The 22,258-nt window shown below is 40.3% G+C and overlaps 1 pseudogene; it reads left to right on the top strand.

Annotated features, from left to right (window-relative positions):
• The first annotated feature begins 10,881 nt into the window (after window positions 1–10,881).
• Window positions 10,882–22,258, top strand: part of LOC107975631 (suppressor APC domain-containing protein 2-like) — a 45,508-nt pseudogene continuing 34,131 nt past the window's right edge.

Below are 22,258 nucleotides of genomic sequence, written 5' to 3'. Positions count from 1 at the left end.
AAAAACAATAATGTAAAAAAAAAAAAAGTAAAAAAAAAAAAAAGGCCAGGCGTGGTGGCTCACGCCTGTAATCCCAGCACTTTGGGAGGCCGAGATGGGTGGATCACAAGGTCAGGAGATCGAGACCATCCTGGCTAACACGGTGAAACTCCGTCTCTACTAAAAAATACAAAAAATTAGCCGGGCGTGGTGGCGGGCGCCTGTGGTCCCAGCTACTCGGGAGGCTGAGGCAGGAGAATGGCGTAAACCCGGGAGGCAGAGCTTGCAGTGAGCCGAGATCGCGCCACTGCACTCCAGCCTGGGCGACAGACCGAGACTCCGTCTCAAAAAACAAAAACAAACCAAAAAAACGCCAATGTTCCTTTGGCATTTAGATCTCTTAAGTATCATTTCTACTTGGAATTTAGTTCTATCTTCTCTATGGCAATCAGAAACGAATGTTCTAAATGCAGATTTGGCACATTTTGTGCCAATTTTATATAGTGAAAATTTGACAGACTATCTATTGGCCATGAGCTGTGGAGCTTGAACAAGTCTCTTGACTTCCCTGGGCTCTATTACTCCATCTCCCAAATTATGTCCTGGACTCTTTCCTCTTCCTTACTCTCCCCATCACCCAATAAGAATAACATGTGATTAATTTATTTGAAGTGAGAGTAGGGATCTTTGTTTTCAAATTGCAATAGGTAGTTAGTTCTAGATAAGCTCGTTCTGGATATGGTTCTGGGACGATGGGTGTGAGGGTAGAGACCCATTTACACAAAAGGGCATCCTTTTTTTTTTTTTTTTTTTTTTTTTTTAAAGAGCAGAGGTTCTCAAAGTGCAGCCCCAGAACCAGAAATATCAGCATCAGCATCACTTGGAAACCTGTTAAAATGTAAAACCTATATTTTTTTTTTTTTACAGAGTCTTGCTCTGTCACCCAGGTTTGAGAGCAGTGGTGCAGTCTTGGCTCACTGCAACCTCCCCTCCCAGGTTCAAGTAATTCTCATGCCTCAGCTTCCCGAGTAGCTGGGATTACAGGCACGTGCTACCACACCCAGCTTTTTATTTTATTTTATTTTATTTTAAGTAGAGATGGGGTTTCACTGTGTTGGCCAGGCTGGTCTCGAACTCCTGACCTTAAGTAATCCACCCACCTAAGCCTCCCAAAGTGCTGGGATTACAGGCATGAGCCACTGTGCCCGGCCCTAGAATGTAAATTCTTATACCCTGCCCATGCCCTTCTAGATTAGGAATGCTGAGACTAAAACCGTGCAATCTGTGGTTTAACAAGCCTTACAGGTGATAAAGTTTGAGAACTACTGCTACAGAATACTTTAAGCTCTCTGATGACTGCTTCCTAGCCATATTAACCCTGAAACTGCTTTCTCTCTCATTCTTTTTGTTTGTTTTTTGGAGACGGAGTCTCACTTTGTCACCCAGGCTGGAGTGCAGTGGCGCGATCTCGGCTCACTGCAACCTCCACCTCCCGGGTTCATGTGATTCTCCTGCCTCAGTTTCCTGAGTAGCTGGGATTACAGGCACCCGCCACCACGCCCAGCTAATTTTTTGTATTTTTAGTAGAGACAGGGTTTCACTGTGTTAGCCAGGATGATCTCGATCTCCTGACCTTGTGATCCGCCCGCCTTGGCCTCCCAAAGTGCTGGGATGACAGGCGTGAGCCACCGCGCCTGGCCTAGTTACAAGATATTTAAAGATTATGTAGCTCAACTTTGTTTTTCACTTGTGTCTATATTGTTTGGCCTCTAATAAATTCTGAGCTGCATAAGGGAATTGTCTATGTTTTCATATCCCCATAACAATTATTTGAAATTCAAGGGTAAATACTTCCTTATATAACCTTTCCCTCTCTTAGCAAACACTGACACCCATATCATGTGCTTGACAAATGCTATTGATGGTGATTAGGGTACTGTTTACTGGAATATAGGAAAGTGAACTCTCTTATATTGAAAGTCTGCACCTGAATTTCAAACACAAGTATATGCCATTTGACTCTGATACAATCAGCAGCTTAATAACCAGAAGCTTTTTCATTTCATTACTTAAGTCTTATTGCCATAATATAATGCTACTAAAATTTTCAAAACTGTGTGTTTCATCCGAGCTAGGATTTTTCAACTATTATCTCATTTAAGTTTTGCAAAAATTCTATGAAGTCAGATTTAGTCAAGGTTACATTCAGGACAAGTATGGGAAGTACACTTCAAATTACCTTTAACAAAAAAAAATTAACATATACTTCTTTGCGATGTAATTTATTGGAAATTTCATTGTGTACTTAACAGAATTCGAGTACTAGTTTTATAATCAGCTCAACAATTTCCTTCTTTTGAAGAATTCTCTCATCTCATTCTTTTATTTATTGCTAACTTCCTGTTTTGCTGCCTTTACACCATGTAATTCCTTGTGATAATGTTTCTTTCATAACTTTTTTCTAATTATAAAAATAACAAATGATCCTCTTTAAATTTCTGAAAATTTAAAAGAACTTAAAGAAAAAATAACTCATAAGTACTTTCAAAATTAAACCACTGCTGATATTTGGTGTGCTTATTAGCATTATTTTATAGTAAATTTAGGAAAAAATTATGAACAAACTTTTACTTAAAGCTATATATCAGACCAAGCATGCACACACACACACACACACACACACAAGCACCTCCTAATATAGAACACCTAAAAATGCTCAACAACATATCTAAAGCGTATTTTAAGTATGCTGAGCTTAAATAGAAGTTGGAAGTGAAAAACAATAATAAAGAATGATGCCGGGCACAGTGGCTCATGCCTGTAATCCCAGCACTTTGGGAGGCCAAAGCAGGTGGATCATGAGGTCAGGAGTTCATGACCATCCTGACCAACATGATGAAACCCCGTCTCTACTAAAAATGCAAAAATTAGCTGGACATGGTGGCATGCACCTGTAATCCCAGCTACTCAGGAGGCTGAGGCAGAAGAATCACTTGAACCGGGGAAGTGGAGGTTGCAGTCAGCTGAGGTTGCACCACCGCACTCCAGCCTGGGTGACAGAGTGAGACTCCGTCTCAAAAAAAAAAATTAAAAAAATAATAAAGATTGATACAAGAATGATAAGCAGTTTTTGAAGCTGGCTTTTTCCCTGAGGATGACTGTTTGTCTATCAAGGGTGTTAGAGAAACATACACACAAAAATGTAAACAAAGTCTGAAGTCCCAACATAACAGAAGGACAGGTCAGAAGCCTCGTCATAGAGAAGGGGGCCTAGAGCAATGAAACCCTCACTGGATACATTAAATGAAAATCCTGTTCTCTAGAGATGAATGTTGGCAAATTCATTGGTTTTTTTCATAGGTCTGTGTTGAATGACTGAAAAAAGAACATAGCCTCTGAGAATCCCTGATGACAAATATATAATGAAAAGTTGGGCCAGAATTCATACCACATATATGTCCTGGAAAACTTCAACTCAAAATGTTAGGTTAAAGCAAACTCACATAGGTATATTCTCTTGGAACCCGGAATAAACAAACACATCTCTGAAGAAAACAAATCACTATGAACAACGGCCAACAGAAACAACAAAGTATAGAGTCAGATCTACAAAGACTATAGATACTAGGATTATGAGCAACGCTATAAAAATGAATATATCAAAATAATAAAAGTGGATTGAAAACGATAAACAAGAGAATGTACAGATAATCAGGAAGATTTGAAAAAGATCTCAATGAACCACTAGAATTTGAGAGTATTAAAATTGGAGGGGAAAACTGAATATATATATTATTGTATATAGATAGAATATATTTAGTATTATATATAGATAGAATATATAGATAGAATATATATATATATATATATATATATATATATAATCTGATGCTAAACTGTAGTTTTTGAGAACTGAAGGATGGGTTAGAACTCTACCCAGATCCCATAATCCCAAACTGGCCATTAGGTGGTGCACCAGTGGGACACATCTCAATACCTCTTATAAGGGCCTTGTAAACAGAATTGGCACTAGAATGAACCAATGCAAACAGAAGGTCGGTAGGAATTTGTGGCTGACTCTAGCAAGGTTACTACCTGTTAAATAAAAAAAAAACTCTATAGCATTTTATCAAGACTCAGATTCACAGAGCATAGTGTGTAAGATGTCCAGAATACAATAAAAAATTAATCAACACATTAAGAATTAGAAAATTAGAAAACTTTTAAAATTTCTATTTTTTTTTTTTTTTGAGACGGAGTGTCACTCTTGTTGCCCAGGCTGCAGTGCAGTGGTGTAATCTTGGCTGACTAAACCCTCTGCCTCCTGGGTTCAAGCAATTCTCCTGCTTCAGCCTCTCAAGTAGCTGGGATTACAGGCCTCCACCACCAGGCCTTGCTAATTTTTTGTATTTTTAGAAGAGATGGGGTTTCACCGCATTGGCCAGGCTGGTCTCAAACTCCTTACCTCAGGTGATCCACCTGCCTCGACCTCCCAAAGTGCTGGGATAAAAGGTGTGAGCCAACACACCTGGCCTCTAATTTTTTATAATTAGAAAAATCTGAACATCTCACAAAGCTAAAAAGACAACCAACAGACACGAATACCAAGTTGACACAGAAGGTGGGATTATCAAAGACTTTGGAGCAGCTGTTATAACTATACTTCAAGAAGTAAGATTGAACACTGTTGAAATAGAATGAAATTGAGAAAGTTTCACCAGAAAAATAGAAGGTATTTTAAAAGAATGGAATCAAAATTTTATGCAACTACCAAAATTCTCTAAAAATTACTGAAGGGGCTCAGGACCAAGATAAAGAAGACAAAGAAAAATTGATGATCGTGGAAAAAGATAATGAGAAATTATCTAATCTGAACAGAAGAGAATAAACAAAAATAATAATTTTAAAAAATTAAGACAGTGTCAGAGACCCATGGAATAATAACAAAAGTTCTAACATCTGTGTTCTTAGAGTCCCAGAAGAAGAGGACAAATAAAATGTAAAAACTTTTTTTGAAAAAAGTAATGGATTAAAACTTAGTGAAATGAGCAAATACCTAAGAGAAAACTTGAAACGTACATATTTTAGAAATAATAGAAAGTCAAAATGAACCAATAACTTTTTACAAAATGAAAATTACAGTTTAAGAACTTTCACAAAGATAGCACTAAGCTGAGAAAGTTTTATTCACGAAGTTTAAAAATATTCAAGAAAGAAATAATTCTAATATTATCCAAACTATTTTAGGGACAAGGAAAAAGAGCAGCACTCTACAATTTATTTTATGAATCTAGCATAAACTTGATGCAACACCATGCAAGAATCAAATGAGGAACTTGCATAGATGCAAAAAGATTAATCAAAATAATAGCAAATTGATACCAGCAATGTATTAAAAGTGGCCACACATCTCAAATAAATTAGGTTGATTTCATGATCCAAGAATTCTTGGATGGGTGCAATGCTTCACACCTGTAATCCTAGCATTTGGGAGGCCAAGGCAGAAAGACACTTGAGGCTAGGAGTTCCAGACCAACCTGGGCAATAGAACAAGACCCAATCTCTCCAAAAAAAAAAAAAAATTAGCCAGGCATGGTGGCACATGCCTGTAGTCTCAACTACTGGGAAGGCTGAGGCAGAAGGATTGCTTGAGCCCAGACATTCAAGGCCACAGTTAGCCACAATCACACAACTGCACTCAGCCAACAGAATGAGATCCTGTCTCAAAAAACATGTCATAAGATCCAGCAACCCAGATTCTGAGTATTTATTCCAAAAAATTGAAATCAGGATGCTGAAGAGATATTTTTATTCCCATGTCCTTGGAAGCATTATTTGCAATAGCCAATACATGGAAGTAATGTAAATGTCCAACGACTGATAAATGGATAGAGAAAATATGGCATATACATAAATGGAATATTAATTAGCCTTATAAAAAGAGAGAAATCCTGTCATTTGCAATGACATGCATGAACCTTGAGGACATTATGCAAAGTGAATGAATGAGCCAGTCACAGAAAAAACAAACATAGCCTAATTCCACCAATCCGAGGTATCGAAGGTTGCCAAACCCATTGAAGTAGAAAGTAGAATGCTGGTTACCAGGGGCTGGGGGCGGGTGGAGGAAAATGAAGTTGCTGTTCAATGAGTATAAAGTTTCAATTATGCAACATTGAAAAGTTCCAGAGGTCTGCTGTGCAACACTGTGCTTATAGTTAAAAATATTGTAATGTACACTTACAAATTTAAGAGGATAGCCCTTATGTTACGTGTCTTAGTAACCACCATAGAAAATGAATAAACATAAGCAAGAGAGTTAATGCAAATTTCAGTATAGCAGAGACTTCCAAGCAGGTATGGTGACCTGCAATCAAGGAAAGCGTAAAGGTCTTGTTTGTGTTCTAGCCAAAGCTGAGAAATGGGTACATGAAAGTTCTTTTTATTTTAACTTTTCTTTTCTTTTTTTTTTTTTAGACAGTGTCTCACTCTGTCACCCAGGCTGGAGCGTAGTGATGCACAATCATAGCTGACTGCAGCCTTGACCTCCCAGGCTCAAGCAATCCTCTTACCTCAGCCCCCATGGCAGCTGGGACCACAGGCATGTGTCACCATGCCTGGCTAATGTTTTTCGTTTGTTTGTTTTTGTGAGGTGGAGTTTCACTCTTGTCACCCAGGTTGGAGTACAGTGGCATAATCTTGGCTCACTGCAATCTCTGCCTCCCAGTTTCAAGCCATTCTCCTGCCTCAGCCTGCTGAGTAGCTGGGATTGCAGACATGTGCCAATATGCCTGGCTAATTTTTGTATTTTTAGCAGAGAGGGAGTTTCACCATGTTGGCCAGGCTGGTTTCGAACTCCTGCCTCAGGTGATCCACCTGCCTCAGTCTCCCAAAATTCTGGGATTACAGGCCTGAGCCACGGCACCTGGCCTGCTAACTTTTTATTTTATTTTATTTTATTTTATTTTATTTTATTTTAATTTTTATTTTTTTGAGACGCAGTTTCACTCTTGTTGCCCAGGCTGGAGTGCAATGGCGCGATCTTGGCTCACTGCAACCTCTGCCTTCTGGGTTCAAGCAAGTCTCCTGCCTCAGCCCCCCTAGTAGCTGGGATTACAGGCATGTGCCACCACGCCCGGCTAATTTTGTATTTTTTAGTAGAGTTGGGGTTTCTCCATGTTGGTCAGGCTGGTCTCGAACTCCCGACCTCAGGTGATCCGCCTGCCTTGGCCTCCCAAAGTGCTGGGATTACAGGCATGAGCCACCACGCTTGGCTTTATTTTATTTTTGATAAAGATGGTATCTCCCTATGTTGCCCAGGCTAGTCTTAAACTCGTGACCTAAAGTTATCCTCCTGCTTTGGCCTCCCAAAGTGCTAGGATTACAGACATGAGCCACTATGCCTGGCCCTACTTATTTTTATTGTCTGCATTGTACACATGTTAGATCCACACTTTTGCGTATATGATTTTGTATAAAATAAATTTAAGACTTAAATGGCATATAGAACATAGTATCTGAGTATATTAAGGAACGTATTAAGAGTTCAATACTACTTGGTATTATGTTTATCCTTTTATGTGGATAAATGTTTATTCTTTATATGACAGGATATAATGTTTATCCTTTTATGTGGTTGTATAGATATATAAATATTTATACACATATATGTAAATGATAGAGTATATGTACCATGTACTATATTATATATGCATATATAATATTTATTACATATTGTATAATACATATAATGTGGATTCATACTGCATAGGACTTTTTTTTTTTTTCGAGATGGAGTCTCACTCTGTTGATCAGGCTGGAGTGCAGTGGCACAGTCTAGGCCCACTGCAACCTCCACCTCCCAGGTTCAAGCGATTCTCTTGCCTCAGCCTCCCAAGTAGCTGGGATTACAGGCTTGTGCCACCACGCCTGGCCTGCCTCAGCCTCCCAAGAAGCTGGGACACAGGCATGCACCACCACATCCGGCTACTTTTTTATTTTTACTTTTAGTAGAGACAGGGTTTCTCCATGTTGTTCATGCTGATCTCGAGCTCCTGAACTCAGGTGACCTGCCCACTTCAGCCTCCCAAAGTGCTGGGATTACAGGCATGAGCCACCACACTCAGCTGGGATACACACTCTTAATTTCATGTTCATCTGTTATCATCAAACCATTTTCCAGAATATAAAATCTCTAATTTTCACAAAACCATTATATAAAGGGATAGGCAAGAGTATATGGCTACTGTCTTTTTCTTTTCTCTTTCTTTGAGACAAGATCTCACTCTGTTGCCCAGGCAGGAGTGCAGTGACATGAACCAGGCTCATGGCAGCCTTGATCATCCAGGCTCAAGGAGTTCTCCCACCTCAGCCTCAAGTAGCTGGGACCACAGGCGTGTGCCTGCACGCCTGGCTAATTTTTAATTTTTTGTAAAGAGAGGGGTCTTGCCATATTGTCCAGATGGGTCTGGAACTCCTGGGCTCAAGCAATCTGCTGGTCTCAGCCTCCCAAAGTGCTGGGATTGCAGGTGTGAGCCACCATGCTCTGCTTGTCTTCTTTTTCAAGTTGGTCTGTTCTCCTTGCAATGAATGCCTTTCCTCTTAAATCTGAACACCTGAGGAATTATTGACATAGAAAGTTTCCATTTCTTTCTTTCTTTCTCTCTCTCTCTCTCTTTTTTTTCAAGACAAAGTCTCACTCTGTGGCCCAGGCTGAAGTGCAGTGGCACGATCTTGGCTCATTGCCACCTCCACCTCCCGGGTTCAAGGGATTCTCCTCCCTCAGTCTCCCAAGTAGCTAGGATTACAGGCACCTACCACCATGCCTGGCTAACTTTTGTATTTTTAGTAGAGATGGGGTTCCACCCTGTTGGCCAGGCTGGTCTCGAACTCATGACCTCAGGTGATCCACCCGCCTCAGCCTCCCAGTGTTGGGATTACAGGCCTGAGCCACCGTGCCCAGCCAAAAGTTTCCATTTCTTTATGTTAATGATTTACCATCACTGTGTTATGTCATGTCAAATTCAAGGCTGGCTAGAACTGCCCCAAAAGTGGTGCAGGGGAATTCCCACAAAGGAGTACCCCAAATGGTCCGGAGATGGGGCTGAATTCCACAGGGCGAACTACTAAAATGCCAGGGTGATCAGTCCAAAGCCTTTATGATGGAGCTTACAGAGTGCTGTGGCAGTCCTCGTGATGGACAGTGGGAGAAAAGAGATGTCCTATCTAGCTTTGTTCATAGCGAAGAGGTCAGGTTATGGAGTTTTTGTTTTTGTTTGTTTTTTGTTTCTTTGTTTTTGTTTTTTGTCAGATCACGGCTCGCTGCAGCCTCAACTTCCTGGGCTCAAGTGATCCTCCCACCCTAGCCACCTGAGCAGCTGGGGCTACAGGTGCTGCCAACACACCTGGCTAATGTTTTTTTTTAGAAGGAGTTTTGCTCTTGTTGCCCAGGCTGGAGTGCAATGGCATGATCTTGGCTCACTGCAACCTCCGCCTCCCGGGTTTAAGTGATTCTCCTGCCTCAACCTCCTCAGTAGCTGGGACTACAGGTGCCCACTACCATGCCCAGCTAATTTTTGCATTTTTAGTAGAGACAGGGCTTCACCACGTTGGCGAAGCTCTTCTCAAACTCCTGACCTCAGGTGATCCACCCGCCTCGGGCTGCCAAAGTGCTGGGATTACAGGCGTGAGCCACTGTGCCTGGCTTGTCCATGGATTTTTTGAAAAATATGCTTTGAGCAATCTAAAACAAAAGCAGTCTGCCTAAAATTTATATTTATATATTTGTACTGTATTACAGATACTGATTTTGTGGAGCTATAATTTAATAAGATGTTTTAACAGTAATAAAACATTTTATAATTTTGTATATTGTTATTTTCTAAAAAGTTTATTTAAGTGCAAATGCAAAACACAGGAGTGATCATGTTGAAGCACTAGGAAAAAACGTTGTGGGTAAAAATTCAACCTCAAATATGCAACTATTCAACTTCCAATGTGGAAATTACATCTTTTTACAAAAGAATGAGTATATTTGTTTGCAAAGTGCTCTTACACACACATACACACATACACACACACACAGCCTTTAGACTGTGGTAACCAGGCTGGGTGCGGTTGCTCATACCCATAATCCCAGCACTTTGGGAGGCCGAGGTGGGCAGATCACCTGAGGTCAGGGGTTTGAGACCAGCCTGGCCAACATGGAGAAACCCCATCTCTACTAAAAATACAAAAATCAACAGGGTGTGGTGGCATGCCCCTGTAATCTCAGCTACTCGGGAGGCTGAGGCAGAGACTCGCTTAAACCTGGAAGGTGGATGTTGCAGTGAGCCAAGATCATGCTATTGCACTCCAGCCTGGGTGACAGAGCAAGACTCCATCTCAAAAAAAAAAAAATCTTTTTAGGTGGCCTTTGGAAAACAAAATCAAATCTATCTGCAAACACATCTAGGTGGGGCAAGAGTGTGTGAAAATGGGACATTAATTAAGATTAATTGATGGAAAAAGTGATGGAAAAAGTAGAAAGACAAAATCTCTTCCATAATTTTGATGAAATGTCATTCAATTTGTCTTTAATCACTCAGCTTAATAAGAAAGTTGAAAATAAGTAATTTACATTGTCCTACTATTTACGTTTTACTAACTCCATATGTGTAGAGGTGTAAGGGATTTTTAAAAGAGCAACAAGGTTGAGACTTGTAAACCTGAATTTAGATAAAAGATGAATCTTCAAAAGTATTGATAATTTTGGAAAATAATTTTTAAGAAAGGCATGACAGCCAGTGATTATCTAGTTTCACAATTTGTTGTCAGAGTTTGTGAAGGCTTTACTATAAAAACTATAGGATGAACAAGGAATCCTTGATGCTGAGATTTTGTCTTTTTTCTTAATAGGTGAACATTATACCGCTGATTGCCAAAGCAGACACAATTTCTAAAAATGATTTACAGACTTTTAAGAGTAAGATAATGAGTGAATTGATTAGCAGTGGCATCCAGATATATCAGCTCCCAACAGATGAAGAAACTGCTGCTCAAGCGAACTCCTCAATTAATGTAAGTTTCAGTAACAATATCTGACAAAGAGGCTATAAATGAGTTTTTATCCAGAATCCAGTGTGAAAATTTTTTAATTTTTTAATTTTGAAAAACTTCTTTTGAGAATTGATTCTTTGTAAACAGATTTATTTAGATTTAATTCATACACCGTGTTCCTCAAGGATATTGGCTTATAATTTTCTTCTTGGAAGTATATTTTCTTTCTTGCATATCAGGGGGATGCTTGCCTCATAGAATGACTCTGAAGGTGTTACCTCCTTTTTCTATTTTTTCAAAGAATTTGAGGATGTTTTATATTAAATTTTCTTTTAAAGTTTGATAGAATTTACTCATGAAGTAATCTGGTCCTAGGCTATATTTTGGAGTTTTGGAAAATTACTTCTTTAGATTCTCTATTTGTTATCGGTCTCTTTAAGCTCTCTATTCTCCATTCAATGTTGGTAGGTTATATATTTCTAGTAATTTCACCATTTCTTCTAAGTTGTCAAATTGGTTAGTGTATAATTGTTCATAGTAGTCCCTTATAATTCTGTTTATTTCTGTAAGAAATAAACTTCTGTAATAAATTGTAATGTCTTCTCTTTCATTTCTTATTTTATTAACATATTCTCTCTTTTTGTTCTTAGTCTAGGTAATGGCTTTGATTTTGATTTATTTTTCCATATCAACTCTTAGCTTCATTGATTATTTTTTTTTTTGAGACAGAGTCTCACTCTGTTGCCCAGGCTGGAGTGCAGTGGCACGATCTCGGCTCACTGCATATCCATCTCCAGGGTTCAAGCGATTCTCCTGCCTCAGCCTTGCAAGTAGCTGGGATTACAGGAGCATGCCCCCACGCCTGGCTAATTTTTGTATTTTTAGTACAGACAGGGTTTCACCATGTTGACCAGGCTGGTCTCAAACTCCTGACTTCAAGAGATCCACTGGGATTACAGGTGTGAGCCACTGTGCCCAGCTGATTAAAAAAAAAATTTATTCTCTATTTCATTTATTTATGCTCAATCTTTGTTATTTCTTTCCTTCTACTAATTTTTGGTTTAAGGTTTTTTTTTTTTTTGAGGTGTAAAGTTAGGTTGTTTATTTGAGATCTTTTTTTTGAGATGAAGCCTCCCTCTGTCACCAGGCTGGAGTGCAGTGGTGCAATCTTGGCTCACTGCAACCTCCGCCTCCCAGGTTAGAGTGATTCTCCTCTGTCAGCCTCCCGAGTAGCTGCGACTACAGGTGTGCGCCACCATACCCTGCTAATTTTTTTTGTATTTTTAGTAGAGATGGGATTTCACCATGTTAGCCAGCCTGGTCTCAAACTCCTGACCTCGGCCAATCCGCCTGCCTCAGCCTCCCAAAATGCTGGGATTACAGGTATGAGCCACCACTTGTGGGCAAGATCTTTTTAAAAAGGATGTAAGTGTTTGCTACTATAAACTTCCTTTGTTTTTTTATTTTGGATTCAGAGGGTATATGTGCACATTTGTCAAATAGATATATTGCATAATGGTGAGGTTTGGTGTCTAGTGTACCTATCCCTGAGATAGTAAAACATTTTACCCAACAGATGTTTTTTTTTTTTTTTTTGAGATACAGTCTCGCTCTGTTGCCCTGGCTGGTGTGCAGTGGTGTGATCACATCTCACTATTAATAGATAATTTTTTGACCATCAGCCCCCTCCCAATCTCTCCCTTTTGGAGTCTCGCTATCTACTGTTTCCATCTTTATGTCCTTGTGTACTCATTGTTTAGCTCCTGCTTATAAGTGAGAACATGTGGTATTTGATTTTCTGTTTCTGAGTTATTTTCACTTAGGATAATGGCCCCCAGCTCCATCCATGTTACTGCACAGAGCATGATTTCATTTTTTTTATGGCTGTGTGGTATTCCATGGTATATATATGCCACATTTAAAAAATCCAGTCCACTGTTAATGGACATTTAGGTTAATTCCATGACTTTACTATTATGAGTAGGAATGTAATACACATATGAGTGAAAGTGACTTTTTTATATAATATTTTCTTTCAGGTAGATGCCTAGTAGTATAATCACTGTGTCAAATGGTAGCTCTATTTTTAGTGCTTTGAGAAATCTCTATATTGTTTTTCATAGAGGTTGTGCAAATTTATAGTCCCACCAGCAGTGAATAAGCATTCATTATTCTCTGCATCCACACCAACATCTGTTGTGTTTGTAATAATAGCCATTCTGACTATGTAAGATGATATCTTATTGTGTGTGTGTATGTGTGTGTGTGTGTGTGTGTTTGAGTCAGAGTCTCACTCTGTCACTCAGGCTGGAGTTCAGTGGTGTGATCTTGGCTCACTGCAACCTCCACCTCCTGGGTTCAAGGGATTCTCCTGCCTCAGCTTCCCAAGTAGCCAGGATTACAGGCACCCACCATCACGCCCAACTAATTTTTGTATTTTTAGTAGAGATGGGGTTTAACCATATTGGTCAGGCTGGTCTTGAGCTCCTGACCTCAGGTGATCCACTCACCTTGGCCTCCCAAAGTGCCAGGATTACAGGTATGAGTCACTGTGCCCGGCCTTTATTGTGGTTTTAATTTGCATTTCTCTGATGATTGGTGATGTTGAGCAATTTTTCATATGTTTGGTGGCCACTTGTATGTCTTCTTTTGAAAAATGTCTGTTTATATCCTTTGCAGTCTTTTTAATGGGGTTATTTATTCTTTGTTGTTGTTGAGTTGTTTGTGTTCTTTGTAGATTCTGGATATTAGTCCTTTGTCAGATGCAAATATTTTGTTCCTATTGTGTAGGTTATCTGTTTACTCTGTTGATTATTTCTTTTGCTGTGCTCTTTAGTTTAAGTCCCATTTGTGTATATTTGGTTTTGTTGCATTTGCTTTTCAGGTCTAATTTATGAATTATTTGTCTAGGCCAATATCTAGAAGAATTTTTCCTAAATTTTCTTCTAGGATTTTTATAGCTTCTGGTCTTTCATTTAAGTCGTTAATGCATCTTGAGTTAAAGTTTGTGTATGATAAGAGATGGGGATTCAGTTTCATTCTTTTGCCTATGGGTAGCCAATTTTCCCAGCACCATTGATTGAATAGAATGCCCTTTCCCCATGGTTTATTTTTGCCAACTTTGTCAAAGATCACTTGGTTGTAGGCATGTGGCTTTATTACTTGTTCTTTATTCTCTTTTCTTTCACAATTTTTTTTGTCCTTTTTTTAGCTGTATCCTTCCTAACAATGAACTCTCTATTCCGTTCCATTAATCTATCTATTTTTGTACCAATGCCATACTGTTTTATTTAGTATAGCATTAGCACTATAGTATAATTTGAAGTCAGACACATGATGCCCCTGACTTGGTTCTTTTTGCTTAGGATTACTTTGGCTATTTAGATGCTTTTTTGGTTTCATATGATATTTAGGATCACTTTTTCTAGTCCTATGAAAAATGATGTTGGTAATTTGATAGGAATTGTGTTGAATCTGTAGATTGCTTTGGTTAGTAAGGTCTTTGTAATGATATTTATTCTTCCAATCCAAAAATTCCATAAATTTTTGGAACAGTTTCAGTAAGATTGATACCAGCTCTTCGTTGTACTTCTGGCAAAATTTGGCTGTAAACCCATCTGTTCTTGTTTTTTTTTTTTTGTTTGAAATTACGTTATTACTCAGTCAATTTTATTGCTTGTTATTGGTTTATTTTGGGTATCTATTTTTTCCTGGTTCAGTCTTAAGAGGTTTTATGTTTCCAGGAATTTATCCATTTTCTTATTTTTTTAATTAATTAATTATTATTATACTTTAAGTTTTAGGGTACATGTGCACAATGTGCAGGTTAGTTACGTACGTATACATGTGCCATGCTGGTGCGCTGCACCCACTAACTCGTCATCTAGCATTAGGCATATCTCCCAATGCTATCCCTCCCCCCTCCCCCCACCCCCCACCCCACAACAGTCCCCAGAGTGTGATGTTCCCCTGCTGTGTCCATGTGTTCTCATTGTTCAATTCCCACCTATGAGTGAGAATATGCGGTGTTTGGTTTTTTGTACATGAAAAAATGCTCACCATCACTGGCCATCAGAGAAATGCAAATCAAAACCACATGAGATACCATGTCACACCAGTTAGAATGGCAACCATTACAAAGTCAGGAAACAACAGGTGCTGGAGAGGATGTGGAGAAATAGGAACACTTTTACACTGTTGGTGGGACTGTAAACTAGTTCAACCATTTTCTTATTTTTAAAAGGAATATAAAACTATTATTCACCACTGTCCACCAGTATTTTTTTTTTTTTTTGAGACAGAGTCTCGCTCCGTCACCCAGGCTGGAGTGCAGTGGCTCGATCTCGGCTCACTTCAAGCTCCGCCTCCCGGGTTCACGCCATTCTCCTGCCTCAGCCTCTCCGAGTAGCTGGGACTACAGGCGCCCGCCACCACGCCCGGCTAATTGTTTGTATTTTTTAATAGAGACGGGGTTTCACCATGGTCTCAAACTCCTGACCTCGTGATCCGCCCGCCTCAGCCTCCCAAAGTGCTGGGATTACAAGTGTGAGCCACCGCGCCCAGCCTGTTTACCAGTATTTACAATAAAGTAAACAATATACAGTTGGATAACATCCTGATTACCACAAAGTTGTTTTTCCTGGCTTTTGCTGAACGAGTAAAGCAAATACTGAAAAGATTGAGCCTACATGTAAGGAATGAGTTGGGGTAAAGAAAAAACATGCAAGTATTTTAGTTAACTTTTGTAATTTAAGCTATGAAGAGGGCTTTTTTGTTTGTTTTTGTTTGTTTGTTTGTTTTGAGTCAGAGTCTCACTCTGTTGCCCAGGCTTGAGTGCAGTGGTGCCATCTCAGCTCATTGCAACATCCACCTCCCGAGTTCAAACAATTCTCTAGAAGAGGCCATTTTTTATTGCAGATCTGAAGAGCTATTATTCACTGCCTTCAAGCTGCTCTGGGTCGAAGGTCTGTGGCATCTCTGGCCCTGTGCCCCTCCTGCTTGAGCCACATCTGAGCAGGGAGGGACGAATTTAACCATTTTATCTAGGTTTTCTAGTTTGTATGCATAGAGATACTCATATTAGTCTCTGATGATCTTTTGTTTTCTGTGGTATCCATTGTAATGTCACTTATATCACTTCTGATTGTGCTTGTGCTTACTTGAACTCTTTTTTCTTGGTTAATCTAGCTAGCACCATATCAATTTTCTTTCTTTTATTTATTTTTTTGAGACAGAGTTTTGCTTTGTTGTCCGGGCTGGGGTGCAGTGGGGCGATCTTGGCTCACTGCAACTTCTGCCTCCCAGGTTCAAGCAATTCTTATGCCTCAGCCTCCTGAGTAGCTGGGATTATAGGCATCTGCCACCATGCCCAGCTGATCTTTTGTGTTTTAGTAGAGATAGGGTTTCACCATCATGCCCAGGCTGGTCTTGAAATCCTGAGCTCAGGCGATTCACCTGTCTCACCCTCCCAAAATTGGGCACAGCATGAGCCACTGTGCCCAGCCTGGCACCATATCAATTTTCTTATCTTTTCAAAAAACAAAACAGGTTTTTTGAACTAACACAGTCAGTCAAAAAATAAAGAAAATTTAAATAAGAGTTCAAGAAATAGGAAATTATGTAAAGCAACCAAACTTATGAGTTGTGGGCGTTCCTGAGAGAGAAGAGGAAAAGGGAAAAAGATTGGAAACATATCTGAGGGAATAATCAGGAAAAGTCTCTTGGCCTTGCTAGAAAGGTACACATCCAGATGCAAGAAGCTCAGAGAATACCTGGAAATATTTTGCAAGATGAACTTCACCAGACTATCCAAAGGCAACTAGAAGGAAAATACTCTGAAGGAAGCAAGAGAGAATTTTCAAATCCTCTGTAAAGGAAATCACATTAGACTAACAGCAGACTTCTCAGAAGAAACTTTATCTGCTAGAAGGTACTGGGATCCTATTTTCTGTCTGTCTTCTGCTTAGTCTAGCCTTTTGTTAAAGCTTTCAACTGTAAACCAGCCTTTCAGTGTGTTTTTCATTTCCAGAAATTCCATTGTTTTTATTTAAAGATATCTGTACTTTGCTCACATTCTGCATTGTTCTGATATCTTTGTGTTGATTTTCAATTTTCTCTTGGATCTCATTGAGCTTCCTTATAATCCATATTTTGAATTCATTATCTTTCATTTCAGAATTTTCATTTTGGTTAGTTAGGATCCATTGCCATAGAGCTAGTGTGTCCTCTGGTAGTGTCAAAATATTCTGCTTTTTTTTTTTTTTAATTCATGATGCCAAAGTTCTCATGATGGTTTCTTCTCATGTGGGGAGGTTGTCAATTCTTATTTTTGAATTTAATTTAGATGGGGCTTTTCCCCCTTGTGGGTGTAACTATAGCATATTTCAGGTAGTGGGCTTTGGCTTTGTTTCTTTAGCCCTGTGCCCTTCTGTCAGTAGACTTTTTATTGGTTTGTGCAGTTTAACCTGCATGACTGTAAGTGGAACTTATGAGTAAGAGCCAGCTATGGCAGAAGCAGATGGTGTGTGTTTGATCTTTGTTTACTGTGATTTCCTCTCTGTAGTTTCAGGTGATAGGCTGGTCTATGTAATGCCTAGACTCTGAGTTGCCTGTTCAGCAAAGAGGGGAAGACAAAGCTGGGCAGAGCTGGACCACAAAGCTTACCCACCAACATCTCAATGTTGAGCGTGAACAGTAGCCTTTACAGGGGTGGCTGGGGCAGCTCCTAGTGAAATTCTCACAGGTCTCTGTAGGGAGGGAGGAGCTGTACCAGCTCTATCTCCTGTGTAGGTAGGAAAATGATCTGTTTCCCTATCATACCCCTGTCCCAGAGCTCATGACTCTGTTCAGACAGACACTGTCATCTATCTCCAGGTCATAATGTAGCCAAGAGCCATTGAAAATGCCTGTCTTGTGGCTCTTCCTAGGAGCAACCTCAGGGTAGGACCTCTTCCCTCAGCCCAATACAGACAGCCCTGCGGCTTGCCTGTTCTCTCATGAAGGAATGCTGCTACTTTGTGTACATAGGGGAAGCAGCTTCACCTTTCAGCACATGAGGATGGGTTTCAGCTCTTGTAGTGTTGGCTAGCTGGGTCAGCACAGACTTAGTCTCCAGAGGGAGTGATAAGGTGCCAGTGGTGGACTAGGCTAGCCATTTTCTTGATTCTCAGATCCCTATATGGTGTTCTGGATGGCATGCATAAGTACTGGAGGGACTGCATCAGGAAAAGGGTGGCATATGTGTCCTCAGGTACCCAGGGTTCAGGTGCTGGCTGTGATAGAGAGGGGCAGGTTGGCCCCCACACAGCTGGCAATAAACATAGGCGGGGCAGGAAGAATGTTCAGGCACTTGCAGAATGCTAAAATGACAGCAGCGCCAGGGCAGATTACCTGGGGGCTGGGCTCTCAGAAGAGTGCCAGGCCACAGCTGAAATGATCAGATGGGAGCATTGTTCTTTATTCTTTTTTTTGAGACAGAGTTTTGCTCTTGCTGCCCAGGCTGGAGTGTGATGGTGGGGCCTCAGCTCACTGCAGCCTCTCCCTCCTGAGTTCAAGCAATTCTCCTCCCTCAGCCTCCTGAGCAGCTGGCATTACAGGCACCCACCATCACACCGGCTAATTTTTGTATTTTTAGTAGAGACTGGGTTTTGCCATGTTGGCCAGGCTGGTCTTGAACTCCTGACTTCAGGTGATCTGCCTGCCTCAGCCTCCCAAAGTGCTAGGATTACAGGCATGAGCCACTACACCCAGCCTCTCCTTTATTCTTAAAGGACAGTTTTTTTGGGGTAAAGTATTCCTTTTCTTCTTTCTGTTTCTTCCAGTACATTGAATCATCCCACTGTTTCTTGACCTGCAAGATTTTTGTTGAGAAATCCATTGATAGTCTAATGCAGGCTCCCTTATATGGGACAAGATGTTTTTCTCTTGCTGCTCTCAAAATTCTGTTTGTGATATAGGTAAGGGTATACAAAGATTCAGTTTGCAAAATGAATAATTTCTTTTGTCTTCTTTTTTTTCTGAGATGGAGTCTCACTCTGTCACCCAGGCAGGAGTGCAGTGGCGTGATCTTGGCTTACTGCAACCTCCACCTCCCGGGTTCAAATGATTCTCCTGCCTTAGCCTCCAAAGTATCTGGGATTACAGGCCTGCACCACCAAGGCTGGCTAATTTTGTTTTTTTGTATTTTTAGTAGAGATTTTCACCATGTTGGTCAGGCTGGTCTCGAACTCCTGACCTCAGGTGATCTGCCTGCCTCAGCCTTCCAAAGTGCTGGGATTATATGTGTGAGCCACTGTGCCCAACCTAAAAACAATTTTTAACTTTTATTTTAGATTCACTGGGTGGAAATTTAATAAATGTGTAGTACCATGTATTTTTCTTTTAATTTGCAATTCCTTGAGGATGTATGATGTTGATCATCTTTTTTACATCTTAATTTGTTATCTGAATATCTTTTTTGTTGAGGTGGCTATTTGGATCTTGTGCCCATTTTTAATCGGGTTGTTCATTTTCTTGTTGTTGAGTTCTAAGAGTTCTTGTATATTTTGGACATCAGTCCTTTATCAAGTGTGTGTTTTACAGAGATTTTCTCTCAGTCTGTGGCTTATCTTGTTATCTTTAACAGTGTCTTTGACTACCAGAAGTTTTAGTGTTTTGTTTTGTTTTTTTCTGAGATGGAGTCTCATTCTGTTGCCCAGGCTGGAGTGCAATGGTGTGATCTTGGCTCACTGCAACCTCCCCCTCCCAGGTTCAAGCAATTCTTCTGCCTCAGCCTCCTGAGTAGCTGGGATCACAGGTGCCCACCACCATGCCTGGCTAATTTTTGTATTTTTAGTAGATACGAGGTTTCACTATGTTGGCCAGGCTGGTCTCGAACTCCTAACCTCGTGATCCACCTGCCTCAGCCTCCCAAAGTGCTGGGATTACAGGCATGAGCCACCACACCCAGCCCAGAAGTTTTAGTTTTAATGAAGTCCAACTCATCTATTCTTTCTATTCATTTATCATGTTTTCAGTGTTATATCGATGAAGTCATTGCTAAACCCAAAATCTCCTATATTTCCTTTTATGTTATCTGTTGTGAGGGAGTGATGACTATCTGGACTGGTGGCACAGGCATAAAAGAATTTACCTTGTTGAGGCAGAGGTTGCAATGAGCCAAGATTGCACAACTGCACTCCAGCCTGGGTGACAGAGTGAGATTCTCTCTTAAAAAAAAAAAGAAAGAAAGAAAGAAAGAAAGAATTTACCTTGCTGTAGGTAGGGAAGGTAGATTTATTAAAGAAAGTAGAAACATACATTGCTAGGGAGGCAATGGGCAGCTTGCAAGAAAGAAGCTGACTGCAAACCAACAAAGGATTGCTGGAGATTGTATAGGATAGTTCTTAGGCTGTATGCTGAAGAGGGCTTTGTGTGGTGCTGATAATGCCAAGGTTGTGATGCAGGATTCCTCAGTCATTCTCAGCCAGGGATGTCTGGCCAGTGACACCCCCACCTGGGCCTTGCTTGGGCGTGCTACCTGCCACACAGGAGGCTCCCCATCCACTTGGCCCAGTCTGGCTTGCACAGTGGCTCAGCCTGCGGCTGGGCTATCATGCCCTAGCCTGCCTGTGTTATAGCTTCTACCTGAGATCGGCGATTCATGAGCTTTTTTCCCACATCCAAGAAGAATGAGGATACCCTGACAATTGAAGGATGAGGAAGGCAGAGAAGAATTTTATTGAGTGATGGAACAGCTTTCAGTGGAGAGGGGACCTGGGGGTGGTTTCTCTCCTTGTGTGGCTAAGCCCAGGGCTTTTGTGGACTCAGAATAGGGGAGTGCATGCTGACTGGTTTGTGAGTATGCAAAAAGGTTAAAACAAAGGCACCACCCAAAGGTGGGCACAACTATGTTAAAAAAAAAATTAGGAAGCATAGGTATATGTAAAACAGCTGAAGGGTAGGGATCAGTCAGAGGAAAGTGCACCAAGCAGGAAGACAGGTTCTCAATCCAGTCCATGGATTTGACTTGTAGCTTGGCTTTCAGGCTTTAAACTGTCTTTGGCTTGGAGGTGGGATTTCCCTTGGAACTTGCCCCTATCTGCCTAGGCATTTGTCCACCTCCTGCCACTATCAGTGGCAGTGACTTAACTTGCAACTTTTTGTATCAGCCAAGGGTCTACTGATACCTAGACACAGGAAGATTGTGAGTTATTTGTGCAGGAGGGCTGTGTGTTCTGGATTATGAAGAAAGGCATACTTGTAGCTTATCTGCTTTTTTTTTTCTTTCCTCTGCTCCCACAAGCCTGACTCCCCTTCCCTAATTGGGACTCTACATTATCTTGTAAGAATTTTATCATTTTATGCTGTACATTTAGGTCTATGATCCAATTTGAGTTAATTTTGTGAAATACGTAAGGTCTGTTTATAGATTCTTATTTTTGCATGTGAATATCCTGTTCCAGCACCATTTGTTGAAAAGAATGTCTTTTCTCCATTGAATTCCCATTGCTTCTTTGTCAAATATCAATTGACTCTATTTGTGTAGGCATATTTCTGGGCTCCCTACTCTGTTCCATTGATCTGTTTGTCTGTTATTTTGCCCATGCCATGCTGTTTTAATTACTATGGCTTTGTAGTAAATTGTTGTTCTTCAGTATTGTGTTGGCTATTCTAGTTCTTTTGCCTTTTCATATAAATTTTGGAGTTAGTTTGTTATTATTTGTTTGTTATTACATATTATTTTTTATTTGTTATTCACAAAATAATTTGGTGAAATTTTGACTGGGATTGTGGTGAATCCATAGGTTAAGTTATGGAAAATTGTCATCTTGACAATATTGAGTCTTTCTATCCATGTACATGGAATGTCTTTCCATTTATTTAGATAGTCCCTGAGGGTTTCCTTTTTTTTTTTTTTTGTATTTTTAGTAGAGATGGTGTTTCGCCATGTTGGCCAGGCTGGTTTTGAACTCCAGACCTCAGGTGATCCACCTGCCTCAGCCTCCCAAAGTGCTAGGATTACAGGCATGAGCCACTGCACCAGGCCTGTCCCTGATTTTTTCAGTAGTGTTTTACAGTTTTTCTCATCTAGAACCACTATGAAAAACAGTATGGTGGTGATATGGTTTGGCTGTGTCTCCACCCAAATCTCAACTTGAATTGTATCTCCCAGAATTCCCACATATTTTGGGAGGGACCCAGTGGAAGATAATTAAAATGTGGGGGGCAGGTCTTTCCCGTGCTATTCTCATGATAGTGAATA

The sequence above is a fragment of the Pan troglodytes genome, chromosome 6, assembly GCF_028858775.2.
Source record: "Pan troglodytes isolate AG18354 chromosome 6, NHGRI_mPanTro3-v2.0_pri, whole genome shotgun sequence".
Lineage (NCBI taxonomy): Eukaryota > Metazoa > Chordata > Mammalia > Primates > Hominidae > Pan > Pan troglodytes.
Note: the sequence above shows the minus strand (reverse complement) of the source record. Positions and strands in the feature narration are given on the sequence as shown.